General features: G+C 37.9%; 1 protein-coding gene and 1 long non-coding RNA gene across 3 annotated transcripts in view; one reads left to right on the top strand and one right to left on the bottom strand.

Annotated features, from left to right (window-relative positions):
• kcnk9 (potassium channel, subfamily K, member 9) overlaps window positions 1-16,218 on the top strand; it is a 53,819-nt gene that overhangs the window by 13,080 nt on the left and 24,521 nt on the right. The gene's annotated exons all lie outside the window — the stretch shown is intronic.
• LOC121957877 (uncharacterized) overlaps window positions 2,793-16,218 on the bottom strand; it is a 90,329-nt gene continuing 76,903 nt past the window's right edge. Inside the window, exons 8-10 of one of the 2 annotated variants that reach the window (XR_015779389.1) lie at window positions 6,856-6,914; window positions 6,136-6,388; window positions 2,793-3,625 (exon numbers count right to left, since the gene is read on the bottom strand). This is a non-coding gene — a long non-coding RNA (uncharacterized LOC121957877). The remainder of the gene's footprint in view (window positions 3,626-6,135; window positions 6,389-6,855; window positions 6,915-16,218) is intronic. The other variant, XR_015779388.1, reaches the window with a different exon arrangement.

Raw genomic sequence — 16,218 nt, 5'->3', positions numbered from 1 at the left:
CATAGAAAGTTTTTAAGTTAGAACAGAGCTCAGCGTGACAGCGGCATTCATGTAATTTAGTAAACAAGCTAACAGCGCTAATGATGGACTGGCAATGTACAACAACACTTTTTGTAATACAGTAATAGAGGACTGTCAGCATCTGTCAGCATGTCCATCCTGTCCGCGCCTATTTATTTTGAAGAACCACGGCCAATGAGGAACAAGCAATGTCAAACGGTGCAACGTCATCACTCAGTCACAGGGTTTCCTGTTTATAGGCTGTAGTCCAGCCAACAGCCAACAGCCCCCCCACTGCTCAATTTGTAGCAGTTTCAGACTGACTCTGACTGACAATTTAAATCTTCGATTCTCGGGGGGTAGCCCTACCACAAAATTTGATCAATTTCATTGCACAGCTATGCACAGCGTATTGATCCACTGCTGTGACAGAGACACACACCTTCACAGAGATGTTAGCAGCACGTCTTAATTTAACCAGCATTTATTGACCGTTATTGACCCGACTGGGTTGAGCCATTTTGGTGTCGCTGTGAACAGCACCAGATCATTACACTTAAAACGTGAATTTATCTTTGTCTGTCTCATCTGTAATTTTGCCTATTCTTCATTTAGATCAATGTCTTTATAATCAGTATTAGCACTGATATTGCATCATATCATGATGTCAATCTTATGTAACTGTTACTTTAAAAAAGTGCAAATTCTTATGATAAAAAAAAAAAAATATTGTTACTTGCATTGCAATTTGCTGCCAAATCATACTTTCCGGACGCCAAAAAAGCCAGAGAATAAGCCCACTTACTCATCTGAATTTTCTTGATGACATATAGGCTGTAACACCCCGGGTTTCCCATTACTTAGTATGGATTATGTAAATCTCCAATGCATCAAGGACACACAATTTCACGATTCCTTTTCTCCAGCAGCGCGTCAATCAAATGATTGAGCAAATTTTAAATCCAGGTGATTTGCTCCTTCATTATGCAGGAGAGTTTCATAACAGCTGCATATACCATGATTAACAGCTTATGTCATGTTTTTAATGGAGGAAGAAATCCTCAGAATAAAGAAATCATTTGTAAACGATGTGAAGGGTTTTTTTTAAAAACAGATTTTATGTTGTTTTTGAAAATCTTTAGCAGTTACCTAAGCAAAACAAATTGAGCACATTTTTTTGAAAGCACTCAGATTTTCATTTGAATGGCAATAAAACACCAACTCAGTTTACCATACTTCAATAAAACGGCAGCCGCTCCTGCTACAGCGTGCCATTAACTCCTCTTCAGTCTTATTTTTTAGACACATTTGACTTTTAGGAATTTATGCAAAAACATATGGTTTCTCTTCAAGGATTACTTCATCAAAATGACTAAAAATCCGCCTGCAGGGGCATCAAGCAGACAGAACATATCTGTCTCTGAGATTTAAGCCTCCAATATTGAGCAATGGCTGTGACTGGGATTTGAAAGCACTGACAGCTTTAGATAGACATTATATCAATTTGTATGTCCCAATTACTTTGGATAATTAGAATGTGTTTTCAATCGTGTTTTACTTACTTCTTCTTTTTACAATTGCTATTTTTATGAAATATTTATCATAGAATAAGTCCTCCAGAAAAAAAGTTTACAATGAGATAGGAAGGACACGTTAAATTTGTCAATAATTTGAGCTGACAATCAAAATTCCTTTTACCTCTTTTTAAGTTTACCTAACAACACAATCATGATATTTTAGTTTTTTTTTATCCACCATTTCTATCCTGAATAATGTAGCAATTCAAGTACAAAGATGACATTTTTTTTTGCATGATCCCCAGATGGTGAATCCTACACTGACTTTGAGATACCATGAATTTTCCTTTAGCTCATCCAGGATTTTAATAGCTTTTTAAAAAAATATTATTATTATTTTTTCTTACAAATTTCCAGTTAATTTGGGGGTAATTTCTTGTCAAGCTGCCCATTGTCTGCATTTGCAATGCAATGCATGTTTTTTTTTGGTGGTGGTGGGGGTACAGTGTTAAATCTGCTGTGAGCATATCTCTGCTGTTCTGCTGTTTCAGACTTCTTCCATGGTGGATTGTTCTTGTTACCACATCGTCTCACTGTGGAAATTATTTTTAATTATTTAATTATAGTAGCTCTTACAACTGGCCACAATGGACCACGGCAGCCCTACAGATCGCTCATGAATTCCCAGAAGTTTTAATACTATTACTTTCATGAATTTCCCTCAGGAAGCCAAATTCCCCAGGGATTAAATATCTGTGGGTGATCAGATTTTAGAATGTGGACACCAAACTCACTGTGTGAAGCACAGCCTATAGCACATTGTCTTTTTTTACTTCACTTTAAACTAATTTCATTTTCATTTTAATTTATTTTACCTGTCATAAGCTCTGAGTGGTTGATGACCCTAAACTGTCTGAATGTGTTGCTGTTTAACCCTTTGAAACCTGAGCAAATTAGTTTGATTTAATTGAAAAATGACCGACTTGGCCATAAATGTCCAACAAAATAAAATAAAAAAAATTGAGAAAGGTGATAAAAAAAAATAACCTCAAAATTAACTGAAAAAAGGGAGAAGGGTTGGAAATTTTTTAGAAAAAAACAGTAGAAAAAATGACAAGTCTATATTTATATCTACAATAATTTTATATAAAATGTACGTTACAGGAAAATATACATATATAGTTTTAAATCATTATCACAACTTTTTGGGGGTTATATTTTTGTTTGTTTTTTGTTTTACACTTTTCATTTGTTTTTTGTGTGCTTATTTTCAGGCACTTTTCTTGTAGCTTTTTTTTTTTTTTTTTTATTATATATTTATTCATTTATTTTACTAATTTCCTGCAAAATCTTGGGCCATGATTTGGTAAGTTGCTCATTGCCCTCTCCCCATGCTTTTGAAAGAAATCAAACCAATTTTCACAGGTTTCAAAGGGTTAATGGCTCTGAATGAAATACTCCTTTGTTTCACCAGTATTTGCAGTATGTGTGCGGAAATAACGGTGTTTTATACTTTTTTACAGTTTGATTCAGTACTTTAATGGGGAAACATTGATTAAAGCAAAAATAAGGGAAGATTCTTGTGTTGTTATCCCCTCGATGCTTGTGCTACATTACCTGGACGTATCAAGCAGAATCTATCAATGATTAATGGAGTGTCGCCAAGGTGTTTAGCGATTTTGTTCACTCGAGATTTTATTTCCATGTCCCCAATTTGCGAGATCAAATCTGTGCTGTAAATCAACACCTTGCCTCTTGGCAGCTGGCTGTGATGTCTTCTAATGCTGGAGGGACTTGTATTCGCCTTTCTTCTTGGAACAAAAAAACTTGTTAATATATTGTCTTACCGCCGCTTATTGAAAAATGATTTGAGGCGTTCACCCGAGTTGCACTTTGTAGTCAGTAGATTATTTTCACTTTGCTGTAGTGTCCTGCTGGGAGCTTGATGGAGTTCTCCACACAGATCGATGGGAATGTGTTCCTGTGGTGCTGATGCTCTCTGTGGGAGTCAGTGGCTCTGGAGCCGGCTGGTCTGTTTTCACCGCTCAGAGGGTAAACTGTGCACACAAGGTCCCTCAGTGCAACTCTGTTTGTGCCAGCGGCTTTAACTAAAAAAAAAAACCAAATGACATGAGATATTATTAGTCTGAGAGAGATATAAAAGACTAAATATCTGCTTCTTGAAGGGGCAATGGTTCAATTATACACATCAAAGCCACTTAAGTCGTCACAAGAAATAACACTCAGCCTGTGACGATGGTTGTAATGTGTTGTCTGTGGCTCTGAAGGAAGCCTCCCCAAAGTCCGAAAAAATAACTGATGATGTCATTAGAGGTTAGTTTCAAATGAAATCATCAAGGACAGTCTTGGCTTGGAGGCAACAAATTTATAACAATATCTTTGTTACACACTAGAAGTGTGGAGTGTGAGGTTTAAAGATGTCATGGTGCATTAGGGAAAATGTAGGATACAATGTTTTTTTTTTTTGGAGTAAGGGTGATTGACTGTAAACTAATATTGTGATATTTCAGATTTGCGATAACTATAACGGTTCTTGTTGATACTACGAAAATACTGAGAATATTTTGTTGTTAATTTCAAGAACATACAAAAAAAACTGAACAAAAATACTCTTTCTGTTCCTTATTGTAAAAAAATAACAGGAACTCATAGTGAGATTTAGATTCTGTGCTGAATAAAATAATAATATCACGACAACATGAATTCCATCAAAAAGTACACATCTAAATAGCTCTAATAGTACTGTTGACTTAACTTAATCACAACTAGACTTCCCTGCAGATCTGCAGATTTTCCAGTGACTCTGACTGCTGATAAATTCAGGACAATTCAATTCAAAATGTTAAAATATAATAGGTATAATTCATTTAGGCTCTCAGGCATTCTGAGTTACTTTCAAATATTCTCCTGTAGATTAACCTTTTCCAGTTCATGTTAAGACTACAGAGTCAATACACATGTAGACAAAGTTTTGTATCCTGTATATTCCATCCATTAATTCAGATAATTATACTAATTCATAACCCCTGGACTTGGATAGATCATGTTTGTTTCAGCAAGATTTCTGCTTATTAAAGGTGTACAGAGACGTCATTATCTGTATTCAGATAACTGACAGGACATGGGTGAGGTTAATACCGTTAGCCTTGTTAAAACTGGTTAATGTTATTTTCTATCAAAATATCTAAGGGCAACTGTCTTGCCTTCAAAGCACAGACATCGATCAGTCAGACAGAAAAAAAATGCTTCGTAAATCAAAAGATTCTGTTTTGCATTGTTAATAGAAACTACTACAGGACAGATGCATTGACAAAAATCCTTCAGGTTAAGAGATTAAATTTAAATTCCAATGATGATGTGTTTGCATATCTTGATGTATTAACATTACTTTAGTTTCCTCAGGAAAGGTGAATTACTACTTCAAAACAGTACAGCAATACATTTCCTTTTTTGTTTTTTTTGTGCCTGATTTAGTTTTTTAGTGTATTGTGTGGGGGCAGTGACTAATGTGGGACTACTGAGCGCCAGTGTTTTTCTCTCTCTCCAACATTAAAATGAACATGAATGGTGTTGAGTCCAAGCAGGGGTGCTATGTAATTGAAATCATTTTATCTTGTATTGCAGTCAATATTCATCTGTTTAAGGTGTAATATCTTAAACAGATGAATATTGACTGAAATAAAACTCATTTTTTTCTCTAATATATTTGACTTTGCAATGGACTGCATCTCCATATTAGGCTCTAGGTATCCGTCTGCTCTTTACGTTCTGGGATGCTGCTACTGTGATGTCAACAAATGGTGGGATGATGCAGCACGTGATTATGTTTATGCAACAAAAGAACATGGCAACCAACACCAGGACGTCAACAAACGCACATGTTTGCACAGATGGTTGGGATAAGACAAAGAAGCACATGGTTAGGTATGGAAAAAAACCCATCACATTCACACGGGAAGCAAACTCCGGACTCCTCCATTAAATTCCGGGGTTTGTTGGACCCATCCACTGCATCCTGGGGGACAAAAGCCACTGTTGCCCAAACCCTTTGGGACTCCGTCAATCCAAACATCCGCAACCTACAAATTGCTTCCCCAAATCTAAACTGTGATATCCTCTATAGTTCGTGTTTGTTATTCTGTTTCATGTAAGCATCTTTCAGTATTTTGTATTCCTTATTTTGCATTTGTTTTCTTTTTTGCATTTCATGTAAAGCATCTTTGAGTACTTAGAAAAGTGTTATATAAGTCCTAGAAGTTATTATTATTATCATTATTATACCTCCTGCCCACCTTATAATATGTCATTACTGGTAGCATTTTAACCTGACGCTGTTCAGCGGCGTATCATGTGGACACGACAGGTTCTGTCCAACCATCCAATGGCGTTTAATAACTCTTTGGTAATCTGAAAACAGTCTGAATAAAGTGACTGTGTAGCATATTTAGCTTGAGAGCACTGTTCTGTTCTCACTGCTTCCTCTAATGTTGTTAGTGTTCTGTCACATCATCAGTGGCTTGTGGCCAGCCGTTGTTGAGTGTACGGAGACAGAAGTCCTTTCCATAGAAATAAAATGCCCACAGAGGCTTCCTCTCACCCTCACACTTTCTTGGAGGATTCAAGTGTTGGCGACTGGCTGCTCTACTCCAGCGCAGGGCGAAGCAGAGCAAAGCGGGCACAGTGGGCTCATCCAGGCTCAAGTGGGCCAGTGTGAGAGTGGGGTTGGTGAGTGGTGGCTTGATGAACCGTAGTGCTTCTTCGTGTTTTGGGGGCCCGGGGCCAGGTGGTGTCGTTCTTAAGCAGCTGTCACAGAGGAGCCATGTTGGCTGAAAGATGAAAATGGAGGAAGACTGTGGCAGGAGAGGACAGAGGAAGAAACAATCAATAAATCAAGGGTTTATTGGGGATAATTTAAACCTTGAAAATCTGAAAATTTGTTTGAATTTTCTCAAAAATGGGGAAAAAGGCAGTGACTAACTTGGCAAGGAATGTCCCTCAATAAATGAGGAATAAGTAAAATAAAAAGTGACAAGAAATGACCCAGAAATTATTATGATTATTATTGTATTTTTATTTAATTGATTAAATTAATGATTTTTAAAAGGGGGTATATTTATGAAAATATCAAAGAAACTAGGGGGAAATAGTAAAAGAAAACACTATTCATAATATTTCTAATTCTTTCTTTAATTTTATGTCACAGAAAAAAAAAGCATAGAACTTTTCAGCACTTTTTAGGGATCATTTCCTTGTTTTTTTTTCTTCATGTTTTTTGTGTGCTTATTTTCAGATAATTTTCTTGTTACTTTTAACTTACTTCTTGCTGATTTGTGGTTCAGGCCTTGTTAAGTTGCTCATTACCTTCTTCCCACGTTTCTGAAAGAAAACCAATTTGCTCAGGTGTCAAAGGGTGAATAGAAATAGGCATACTGGTGCTGTCCTGTGACATGATATTATTATTTAGGTTAGCATTGTGACTAAGCAGCTCTTTCAAAATCACAGTCGTTGTTATTGAAGTTCCTTCTAGCTACCCATAAAAGTAACCAGAACAGCATGTGTTGTCCAATGCACCGTGCCAGCTCTTACACGTGAACAGTGAACTCCTGCACTCTGCAATTAATAAAACAAGCACACCTTCTACCATCCTGGCACAATGTACAAGCGCTGAATGTAAAAGCAAATGCAATATTTGATAAAGACAGTGATCCACGTATAGAGAACAGTTTTACCAACAAACTGCAGTACAGTAACTACTTTATATTACTTAAGACCTTGATGTTCCAGCTTCTTAGCTTACTAATCTGAAACAACTTTGCATTAAAATAAAAATAACATGAAGGACATCTGCTGCAAATGAGGCCTGCTTATTAATTATACAAAAATATTAATGCCGTTATTTCTTTGAAATATTGATGTGAACATGCATGCTGCTCTATGTAAGGCTGTATATGAGGCAAGATGGAATCAAAGTAGAGTTTCTGAATTTGATACATTGCAGGGCATTTAAATTCATACACTAAATGTTATTTAGTGTTATTTAAAATAAGTCTAATGTATTATTCTTGTTTATTAAATTATGCGTGTTTGGGGCCATGTCTCAAAGGAAAACTTTAGCTTTACAACTTGGCCCTTATTCTAATTTCCTGGCCGTCATTAATATTGGTTATAATAAGTTTGTGTGTACCAGGTTAACTGCTGGAATCTGGGAAAGTCGCAATATAAATCAAAGAAGTCACATGGAGCAAGAAACATGAGCAGCTGGGCAATCGGATAAGCAGGTTAGCCAGGCTCACTTGAGGAGTAAATTAAACATATTATATAATTATTACCCAAACCGTTTAGACATCCATCAAAGTTTGCAGTTAATAGATATTATAACCAACAGTTTGCGTGTGCTCACTTTCAGTTTAGCCCCATATAAAGTGGTTTAGATGGTGTGAATACTCAGCTTGTTTACAACCATCACCTGTCTGTTTTCTCTAGTTGGGTCTTTGTTGTAGCGACCTATTGTTGTTGCCATGTTGGCACTGGCATTATTTTGAGTCAATCACGCATATACTGTCATGACGTTGTTATTGATAAATAGTGGATCAGATTTATGCAGAAAATTATCCAACACAACTGCAATATTTCCAACTGTTTTGATGACATTTTATGAAAACTACAGCTGTTTTGGAAAATTATTGAGCCCTTTTACACTGTTAAATCATACAAGTAGATTTAAATTATAGAAATCTAAAAAACCGACTGCCTTGATAAATGGAAGTAAAGATGACTATTAGTCTTAATTAATGTTTACTTTATCTCTAATTCTTGAGTGTACTTAAAATGTGGTTATTTTTACTTAATTTTGTTAAGTTGTTGCAACTTAAAAATGACAAGTTTAATTTAATCAATCTTTTTTGAACGTTAGAAACTTTAGTAAACCAAGTTAAACAGAACTCGCAGATCTCTGAACTTCATCACTGGCTAAATCCTCTTTGTCATGATCTATCTGTCATGTCCCCAGAGTTAGGCCACATCATGTGACTCCTCCTTAAACCAAATTTTGCCACTTTCACCTTGTATATAGCTAAAACATAGCTACAGTGCCCCCTGGATGGGACTAACACTTTGTTTTTGTTCTTTTCATTGGATTTGCTGACGAAAAAAAAAATAGAATAACACCATCCTCTGAACATTCTCAAAATACACCATCCTGTATTTTGAGAATGTTTTTTTTAAGGATTGGTGGATTTTTTAGACCTAAAGACCTTTTAAGCTTTATCACCTGAATCTAACGGATATTTCCCAGCAGTGGGAATCAAGCGGATGCTGCAACACATTTGACGTCATCAGCTCGTTGCATTCTGATCCACTCCGGCCCGCCCGAGGCTGTGAGTCAGCATGACACAGTTCCCAGCTGCCAAAACACTGTGTGTTCCTCCTTGCAGCTCAGGCACGAGACGGCTTTGCATCTTATTGTTATGCTCATACACTATGTTCCTGTAGTCTTGCTTCCCTCTCTGACGCGATGTTCCCGGCACATAAAACTCCCGGGTATTTTATGTAATTTTACAGTGGGTACAGGAGGAGTGCGGATGACCAATGCTACTCCAGCACTACCACCTGCTGTTAATTCTCTCCTGCTGGACCCTGACAATCATCTTCCCTCTGTAGCTCGGCACTGTAATGCACTCCCACACGGTCTTATCACAACCACTTTATTCCATCTGTAGAAAGAGTGGGAGTGTGTGGTCTCCTGTATGAGTTATTGCCACGGAACAGCAGCATGAAATCAGCGTTGGCGGCTTGTGCACAGTGTGTGGTCCGCTGGCGTTTTTTGATACACGAGTAGTGTCTCTGATACTAAATGCGGTTCCCCCGGAGGGTGGAAAACAAATACAGTGTGAAAGCTCAGTGACAGTAGAATTACATAGGTCGGAATAAAACAAGTAAACCAACAGGACGAAGGCTGTAATTGTTAGAACATCACCTTCAGCTTGCATGGCATTGTTGTGAATGCATGTTGACATTGTTAAAGGGATACTTCAATTATTTTCAACCAGCTTTGTATCAAGCGATGCAGATAGTAAGTGCAAATGAACTGTGGGAAACTTCCCTCCATCTACCCATAGTCTAGATATCCCTCCTCTACCCCTGGCAAAACTCAACCAGATGACGCAAACTGATGCAAAACCAGTCATCCAGCAGAGCTTTTCTGACTCTCTGGTTGTTGCTCAAACTACAGGCTCTACTTTGCATTTCATGTTGCCCGCCACCTATGCTGCCACTGCAGACACAAAGAGTATGGAGCTGGATCAAGAGACAGACCAAATTCCCACGTTTTGTCTCTTAAACTCAGACTGAAATCTAATCAAACGTTACAACGAGGTAATGCTGGCTATAAATCAAAATTATGTTAATTCACTGCCTATTTTTTGCCTAAAATGTTAACAAAAAGTGCCCTGTTAAGCTGTAATAGCAAGAAACTGTGAACAGGAAGTGGGCATCACACTGCTTCCTGCACAGTAAGACCGAATGGACGGAGATCAGTCAAACTCAGCAGCGCTGATCAACTTTAAAAGATTACAAGATACCAAGATTCTGTTACTGCATTGCCTTGTTCTCCCCTAAATGTTTTCACAAACATATTTTAGTGTACTGTTTAGCTGTAATATGAGATTGCCATTGTTTCACACACCATGCTGTTCTCACAAGCAGTTTGTACGTTTTTCTATGCAAAGTAATGCACCTAAATTTGTACATATCCCAAATATTTTGCAAGGCTGTGATCATGTGACCAATGTGCTCACAGGCGCAAAAAAGGAGGCAGTCCCAAGTGATCTTGTCAGGTTGCGGTGATGGATGGGCACAAAAAAACAGACTTTCTTAAACTGTATGTTAATTCTGTCACTTCAGGTTAAGGATGTTACATAATTTGTGGGGCGACAATTTCCATGATATCATACAAACTGTTCTGCATGCATTTTCATAGGAAATCATACCACCTGCTCGATGAGAATATGTTCCACATGTACAAATTCACATGGTTTTCTACCTCCTGAGCAAAAGTTTGTCTCTGTTTTCTCTGGTCATGTAGCACTAATTTCAAATTTGTGCATTTCTATTGCATTGATGGACTAGTATTATTAAAAGGCCACCTATCCATTAGTGAAAAACTTCTTTAACTGTAGATTTATTAATGCATGACAAATGAAAGGAATACAATGTTCAGCTGAGTTATTATTATGCAACATGATATGCAACATGCGCTCTTCAAGACTGCGCAGTTGCGTGCTTGCTGCAGCATTATGCACGCAGGTGTTCAGTCTGTGCTCTGTAAACCTGATGATTTATGTAAATGCAAAGCCTAATCAGTTCCAGCATGTGTATTATACATGCTGCAGAAATAACTGGCATGAAAAGTGATGCAAAGTCGACAAAAGTAAGGAGGGAGAGTCAGTGCTGTTCTGTTTGGCTGTCCTAAGTCCTGGGAGGCCAAACAAGCTGTAGCATAGAGCCAAGAGGCAACCAGCTGACCATTAGCGAAGGCTGCCCGGCTGCTGTGGGTCAACATTATCACAGACAAGCTGGGACTAACATCACGTCTTCGTCTTGCAAAAAAAAAAAAAAGACCCGAGACATCAGTTTGAGATGACCTTTTGACTAGAGCAAAACACATCCCTGATACAAGTGTGTCGGCAGAGAGGCAGCGGGGCAAAGCAAGCCAAGTGGTGTCCGTTTCTCAGGGGAGGTGATTTTAGCGAGAACAGCGCAAGGGGCCTGTTGCTTAGCAGCACTCAATAGCCGTATTTCCCGATGCTGGGCAATGAGCTTCATTAGGTGAGGCCTAACAGGGGATGTAGAGTGACACCTGGTACAGCTCATTGTCCTGCCAGGAGCAAGGCTGCAGGATGTGACTGTGACGTGACTTTAAATGTCTCAAGAAATTGTAATGATTGCACATCTGGATGGTGGACTTAGCTGCAACGCAGTGCACAGTACAATGCGCTTGGTGAAATGTTCTCTACAGAGGTTTAATTGACATTTTATACCAAGTGCAAAGAGATTATGCTTTGAAGTTAATGGTAGTTATCAACATTGAGCAGAGCCGATGCTGTGACTGTGCTCCAGGTTTGCCCTGATTCAACAGTTCATCTGGTAGAACATAATGCTGCAATTAATCTTGCCTGAAGCACTTTTTAGTGGCGTTTGTATCTCTAACAACAGAACTGGAGAGGGAAAAAAAAGTATCCTGAGGTGGAGCGATATCATTAATTCCATTTCTAAAATTATTTTGTATTCATTCACTTAGCCAGCATAAAAACACTTAACGGGTCAAGAAGCCCTAGACCTGTGCAGTGTACTTTCCACATAAAAATATAAAAGACAATGTGGACATGAACAGATTAAAACAAATACTTGTGAACACAAACTAAATAAAAGAGACAAAATGAAAATGAGCTGAGCAATGCAGATACTTTCCATATGCATAAAATTTGAAATTTAAAAAAAAAAAAAAAAAGTCAATTATGATTTCTAATTTAAATAGTTACAATAGTTACAAGCTCTTCATTATTCTGCATTTGTGCATCTTACCATCTCAGAGAATACTGGCCATGTCTGAACCAAGTCAGTTTAGTTTCAAATCATCGGTAATTATTATTGTTATAATTCTTTTTAATTAAAAGAATAACTTTACCCATAAACAGTGGTCATTTTTATTGGTAATGGTCTTGTTTGCTTGTGTAAGTGTTTGTACTGTATATTGTATTGGGTTGTACATAAAAAAGAGGATAGCTGTTATATTACAATGCTTTTTATATAAAATTGGGAGTTGTTTATATTGCACTGGGTTTTTTTTTAATTTGGATAGCGATTTTTATTGTATTGGGTTGTATATAAAACTAGGATAGTTGCCCATAATGTAGCAGGTTGTATATCACATTTGGGAAGGCATTTATATAGAATGTGAATGTATATATATGGGTAGAAAAAAATAGGTTTGCACTTCTTACTCCTACTTTTTAAACATATAATAATATTTAAGTTTGAGTGACTTGATTTTTGACTTGATTTTTTTTTAACTTATTGAGATTGACTTACAGATTTTGTATAAGTCTTTGTAATCTTTTGTTTTTGGTTAACTGAACTGGGCCAAGAGGCTTGTTTGCTTTTGTGTATTTTGTTTTGTTTTGCTTATGGTTTTTTTCCACATGATTTTCCACAGATTTATTTACATGACTTATTTATATGAATTTCATTCATTTATTCATTAAAATGACCATTTTTATGTTAAACTGCTCATTGCATCTTAAATTCATTGTCGTTGTCGCATGCCTCCACAATGAAAGGGGAATCCAAAAAGGAGAACATTCTTCATGAATTGAGGTCATTGGGGACCATGTTAAACAAAAACCAAACTGTACCAAAATATCTGTTTACAGACACACACAGCTAATGCAGCATATTCCAAGTCTCAGTGATCCAGTCATATGTTCAATATTTCCCAAACACATGCAGTTATGCTATAACGTTACAATGTGAAAAACTTGCGCCTATGAGTAGCGTGCAGTTGCGAGTTCAAACACATGCTCATGCCCAGGCACAGTACTCAGCCGTGCATAAAACTGAAGCTACTCGTTTTAAATTAGCTTTTTTTTAATTCAAGGTAAGACACTGTGGGTAAAAGATATACAAATTATGATTTTGCAGGGGAAGTATTCCTCTAAGAATAAAATACAACACTATTGTGAAAGGTGTCACCATACACTAATTAGGAGCACATATACATCCCTACTCTTATGTTTTATACAAAGCTTGATTTTAGGTATTGTAATCTTGCAAATATCTGAGCATAACTGCATGTACAGTATGTACTAAACAGAACTCCTTCAGTGACAGAGAAATAACAACAAATTGTGTTTCAGTCTGTTAAATGAGGAACAAAGAGTGAGGTGTAACATGGTGGAGAAGCTCGCTCCTCAGTGATGAAGCAGGAATCCATACGGCTCGGGCACAATATTGTCAGCTAAGACCAAGTAAGCCTCCGCTGCATAGTGCTAATTACTGGCCTTTACATTATTGACAGGCCATTGACATTTTCCTTGACTGTTTATTGGTGAAATAACTAAAATTGGAGCAACTGTTGCTGAAAATACCTATTGCTTTCGATCCCTTTTGTCCCAGGAATCTGGCATCTAAATGACTTTAAGGGAGGGAATACGTTTTGCTGGACACTGAAAGGATTCAGTAGGAGATTGGATGAGGCGGTGTTGACTGCATGAAGCCCAGAAACCACATGGTCAATGAGGCATATTATCAACCCTGGTAACTGAAGTAAAACACAATATCTGTATATGATAACTTGGGTCTAATGTTTGTAGTTTTCAGTTGTATTGGTTATGCCTTTAAAAGTACTGTTTACATTCTGAGCATTGATATAGCAGCAGACCACTATTTGCTACGTGAAGATATAGTGGAGTTAGAATGTGTGTTTTGCAATCTGAGCTTCTCTGTGGGTTGTTGTTAGTGCATGTGTGTATTCCACTGGCTCATTGCTGCCACTTTGCACTGGGCTTACAGCTAATTTCCACCAGATCCGTGTTCGGTCCGGCTCCGATCCGCCACGGCAGACGGAGCAAATAGATCACACTGTTGCGAATCGACTTTGTCCTAGCTCCAGCAGTCCAGACTCTTGTGGATCAGATACGCAAGGCTTCTATTTTTAGCAGATGCCGGAGCACTTTGCGTCAATTCAACTAAATTATGCACAGAGCAGACAGGAAATCAGACAGAGACAAAACATTACAACATCCTATTAATTTTCAGAATAAAACATTCTGTGTTGACCTCCTATTGTACTTCAGGTAACAACATCAACAAAACGTCACAATGGGTGCATCTAGTCCTGGAGTCGACAGGTCAAAGGTTTTCAGAGGTCACTACCAACAACATGGACCATGTTGCTGTGTTTACCACACATACATGACCACGCGTGGTTCTTTAAATACCACGGGAACTCTGTCTCGCCACTCCAGCTGATTGGGCAGTGCTGTGCCGTGCCGCACTCAAACCGCAACCAGTGGGAGTTGATGGATGAGGGGGAACGGAGCAAAAACGCAACTTACGCAATGCACATGCAAGCAGTGGAACTCTATGGTTATATTGCACTCATACTGCAGTTACCCCTAATATTGTGACAGCAGCATCAAGAGTAACACTTTAGCGAGTTAGCTGTGTCAGCACTGTTGGCATTGTTTAGGCTGCTTATTGAGTTAGTAATGTTTGGCTCATCCATGTTGAGAAGCATCTGCACATCAAAGATATGCTCTAAATGTCACATGAAGCTCCTTTGAACAACTGCTATTGGTCTCTACACAATATCCTTACTGTTTATTTTTGTAAGGTCACACTGGTCGCAGGATCACAGCCTTTATGATTACATGTGTTTATATGAATTCTGGTCTATTACTTTTTATAGGTAAATGTACAAACAATGCATGTGAACAACCTACACCTCCACATGTCAAATAATATGTAATGTTAATGCCAAACAGTGGTTATCATTAACAAAAGTCTTGATTGCCAAAATTCCGTAAACAAGACACAAGTAAAAACAAGCTAAAAGTGTCCTTTAAAGCTTCTATTTGACCACTCATTCAAATTGGCAGTGACAAACGGCAACAAAAGTAACTCTTTGAAAGCATGGACTTTCAGTAATCCTCTAAGTGGCATTAAAACTGCACACAGAACATTTGTGAACTTTTTTGTAGTAAAGGATGCATTTTTATTCCTTGATAACACAGCTTTTTACTAAATTACCACCTAATGTGGCTTCATTATCATGAGGACCAATGTAGCCCACAAAAAGAGCCCACACTGTGTGCTTCAAGGGTTTGGCTCCCTGAGGGTTAACACGGGTTTTACTCATTAATTCAGCCATCAAAACAAAGCATACATTTTTGACCTGAGCAACGTCTCAAACCAATTCTGCGGTTTGGCCGCCCGCTGTGAGCTCGCATGATCGCTGCAGCATGCCGCTGACAGCTCAGCATCTCACAGTAAAGTCCTCCAGTCATGTTTATCACTATAGTAGCTCCCTCTCAGTCTGAGATCAGTGGCACGGACAGAGGACATCACAAACCGTCTTCAGAGGGGAGACTTCAAAGACAGCTCACAGCATGCATTTAAAAAGGTGGAAATTAGTGAAACATCCTTTCAGATGAAATATGGAATTATGATTTGCCTTGAAGGTTGCAGAAGCATGAGTCACCTTTGTTAATACTCATCTCCCCTGTGGTGTTTTATCACTGAAATTGCTCTCAGACAGCATTGAGCTGGGAGCTTCTGAAAAATGCAAGATTGAAGAGCAGTGCTACAATGACTATCTGATAAGGTGTTGGGTGACTCATTGTTGATTAGTAGTTTTCAGGTGATAGGTAGGCCTCTAAGTCCCCTTTGTGAAAGAATGTGTGCATGTGCATGTGTGTGTAAGAATGCATATAAGACTGTTAGAAAGATAAATAGAGAACTGTAGGAGCGAATCTAAGTTGGCAGCAATGCTATCATTTCAAATAATTCGTATTTTCAAAAGATGCTCTGTTATTCCATCTTATCATCACTGTCATCATAACCAGAATTTTTTAAAATATGATGCCAAAACTAGACATATCATGTCATTCATACACAGAAGGGG

This window comes from Plectropomus leopardus, chromosome 17 (assembly GCF_026936395.1).
Source record: "Plectropomus leopardus strain MGB_pleo_1.0 chromosome 17, ASM2693639v1, whole genome shotgun sequence".
Lineage (NCBI taxonomy): Eukaryota > Metazoa > Chordata > Actinopteri > Perciformes > Serranidae > Plectropomus > Plectropomus leopardus.
The sequence above is the reverse complement of the archived record's forward strand: the minus strand, read 5'-3'. Positions and strand labels throughout refer to the sequence as shown.